The sequence below is a fragment of the Dipodomys ordii genome, unplaced genomic scaffold, assembly GCF_000151885.1.
Source record: "Dipodomys ordii isolate 6190 unplaced genomic scaffold, Dord_2.0 Scaffold26, whole genome shotgun sequence".
Lineage (NCBI taxonomy): Eukaryota > Metazoa > Chordata > Mammalia > Rodentia > Heteromyidae > Dipodomys > Dipodomys ordii.
The window spans coordinates 16,015,187-16,019,130 of NW_012267242.1; positions in this window are offsets into that span (position 1 = coordinate 16,015,187).

Genomic DNA, 3,944 nt, shown 5'->3' on the forward strand with positions numbered 1-3,944 from the left:
TGTTGTTGTTGGAAGAGCTGTGCTTGGACACAAGTGGTCAACATGTGCAGGGAGCAGGGAGGAGGACTAGGTTTGTGGGTAGTGCTGTCGCCAACTCCTGACTGCCTCTGCTGCCCTGCCAGCCCCATCCCAGAGCCAGCCCCGAAGCCCTTCCCTGGGCTGCAAGAAGAGCTGGGAAATACCGCCAACTCTACCCCTGCACCAGCCCTACAGCCATATGGACTAAACTCTTCTGTGTCTGCCAGACAGGCTACACCTCATCTGCCAGTGACTCCCTGGCCACAGCTGCCACTGTTGCTGTCCCTAGCTCTCCCACACTTCTCGTGACTCCAGCTCAGCCCCCCCCACCCACAGGAGTTGGCTTTAATACTTGGTAGACAAATTTATAGGAAGACGGTGCAGCCACCCCCATCCTGGCCATATCCCTCTCTGTATTCTGACAAACAAGACGGTCCACACCTCCATACCACCTCTCCACTCTCCATCATATCAGGGAGTCATTTGGCCATCCTCCAAGCCAGGAGGTCCTTCTCTACCATGTTAGGAATTTGTTCTGTAAGTTATCTGAGCCAGCATGGCCCCCACATCCTACATCCCACCTACATGTGCGCCCTATATGAAAAAAATAGGGTGGGGGGGGTAGCTCAAACCTGTGATGCCAGCACTTTCTAGAATTTTCTCATCTTGAAAAACTGAAATTCTGTACCCAGTTAACACTTTATCCTCCTCGCCAATCCTTCACAACTACCTTTCCACTTATTTTTCTGCATTTGATTGCTCTACAAATCTCATGTACATGGAATTGGGTATTAGTTTTTTAAATATATATATATATATATATATATATATATTAGTTATTTTATGTGGTACCAAGGAATCAAACCCAGAGCCTCATGCATGCTAAGCAAGCACTCTACCATTAAGCCACATCCCAGCCCCGTAGTTGGTCTTTTTTTTGGACAGACTGTCACTCAGCAGAATGTCCTCCAGCTTCATCCAGGTTGTAGCATGGACCAAGATTTTCCTAGTTTAAAATTATGTTTGTGTTTCTGCCCTGTTGGAGGTTGAAATCAGGGCACTTGATGTTCCTAGGCAAGCTGTCCCACACTTGAGCCATCCCCCAACTAACTGCTTTTTTTGTTCGGTTGTCGGGCTTGAACTCAAGATCTGCACACTGACCTTGAGCTTTTTTGGTCAAGGCTAGTGCTTTTTTGGGGGGGGAGGGTCCGGTTGTGGGGCCTGAACTCTGGGCCTGGGTGGTGTCCCTTAGCTCTTCAGCTCAAGGCTAGAGCTCTACCACTTGAGCCACAACGCCACTTCCAGCTTTTTTCTTTTTATGTGGTCCTGAGGAATCGAACCCAGGGCCTCATGCATGCAAGGCAAGCACTCTTCCGCAGCCCCAAGGCTAGTGCTTTTTTGGTCAAGAATAGTGTTCTACCACAGTGCTACTTCCAGTTTTCTGTGGTTAACTGGAGATAAAAGTCTCACAGACTTTTTGGCCCAGGCTGGCTTTGAACTTAGATCCTCAGATTTCAGCCCTCTGAATAGCTAGGATCACAGGTGTGAGCCACTGGCACCTGACCCAACTGCTTTTTGTTTTGTTTTATTATTCCCTAAGTTATGTATTTCAATGCAGTTCCTTGGTTCTTCTTTCTGTCTCTGTCCATTTCTTATAATCCCTTTTACTCAAACAAGTACTCTACAATATTCTTATATGGTTTATGAGACAGCATCAACAAGTAGCTTTTGTGGTCCTGAAAATTGAGATATTCTTATCTCTACATACAGAATGATGACATTACAGAAACATGCCATAACACCCATCTAAACATGAACCTATATCCACAAGCATACATGGGTACTTGGTTGCTTATAGTTTTGTTGTGAATAATGCTGCAATGAATATAGGCTTGTAATGTATTTCCAACATGCACTATAATGAAGTGTTTGTTGTTGTTTTTCTAATAAGAATTTTCAGCCTGGCACTGGTGGCTCACACCTGTAATCCTAGCTACTCAGGAGGCTGAGATCTGAGGATCGCAGTTCAAAGCCATCCTGGATAAGAAAGTCCGTGAAACTCTTATCTCCAATTAACCACCAGAAGACCAGAAATGGTGCTGTGGCTCAAGTGGCAGAGTGCTTGTCTTGAGCTGAACCTCTCAGGGACAGCGCCCAGGACCAGAGTTCACATCCCATGACTCACAAAAAATAAAAATAAATTAATAATTTTCAAAAATGGGAGCTACTGGGCTGGGAATGTATCTTAGTGATGGAGTGCTTGCCTAACATGCATAAACTCCTGAATTCAATTCCCCAGTACCACATAAACAAAGAAGGCTGGAAGTGGCCCTGTGGCATAAGTGGTAGAGTGCTAGCCTTGAGCAAAAGGAGCTCAGGGACAGTGCCCAGGCTCTGAGTTCAAGCCCCAAGATGAGAGAGAGAGAGAGAGAGAGAGAGAGAGAGAGAGAGAGTTTGTCTAACTACTTCTTGTTGCTTTATAAACAGTTGGTTACCACATATACAACAGCCAAAATTATGGATCTGGGGTATAATACTCTCTCAGATTTGTGTCTTCTTTTTTTCTCTGTTAAAGGCTTGAACTCAGGGCCTGAGCACTGTCCCTGAGCTCTTTTGCTCAAGGATCACACTCTACCATTTTGAGCAACAGCTCCACTTACAGGTTTTGTGGGTTAATTTTCCAATTAAGAGTCTCATGGGGACTTTTCTGCCCAGGCTTGCCTTTAAACTACCATCCTCAGATTTTAGCCTCTTGAGTAGCTAGGATTACAGGAATAAACCAATACCACCTGAATTGGTTTGGTATATTTGAGCTTCCTTGAATGCACTATCTTCAGCTCTCAGACACCTGAGTAGCTAGAAACACACACACACACACACACACACACACACACACACACACACACACACACACACACACACAAACTTAACTGAAAACCATTCCCTGATTTTCCAAGACAGAGATTTGGGCTCATTAAAGAATCACTATGCTCCTGGGACTTAACACCGGAATGTTCCCATAGGGGGACACATATCTGTGAATCAGTAATCTAGAGTTGTATTACTTTGCATATACTAGTAGTTTTAGGAGCTTCTTGAATTCTCTACTGCTCTCCTATCTATCGGTTGACCATCAGCCCAGCCCAGTAAATGAGATCCAGCTTTGACCAAATCACGATGATTACTTGGTCTTGCCACATGATACCAACCAACAACTGGAACAAGACCCTCAATTTAGGTTGAATTTCTAGTAAGGGCGAGTGAAGGAGTGGTTTCTCTCCTACACAAACAACCCCCCCCACACACACACACTGAGGACACTTCCTCTCAACACCTGAATCCTTCTATCAGATTAGCTGAGAATGGGCAGGACAAGCTCCCTTGCTTGCCCACATGACGAGCCCCTGGCTACCCAACAGCATTCTAGCTCCAGAGTTTAGCTCCCTTCAGTCCTTCCACTGGCAGACACACCGCACACAGCGGGACGTCTTTCCCTAATTAAACCCCTGATCATCCACAACCATTCATGCTAACTCCAAACCAATCCACCACTCATTTCGATTGGGTGAAGCCTCTCTGCCTCCAAACCCAGTAAGGCATCACTTCTGTAAGAGAGAGAATCCATCCCTTTCTTTCTGTCTCTCTGTCTCTGTCGTTCTGTCTGTCTCTCTCTCTGTCTCTCTTGCAAACACACACACATACACACACGAACACACGCACAAACACCAAAATTATGTCCATGAGGTGGCTACTAGAGATTGACCAGGCTGTAACTGGGAGGTTCTTAGGGGCGTGGCACATCTTCCTCTGTGTGGCTCCTTCTCTGAAGTCCCATGCACATCTAGCACCCGGGAATCCTTCACGTCACCCTTGTGACCCAGTGCAGACTGGGCACTGCCTTCATGCTCCTGGAAGAGGGCAGCACC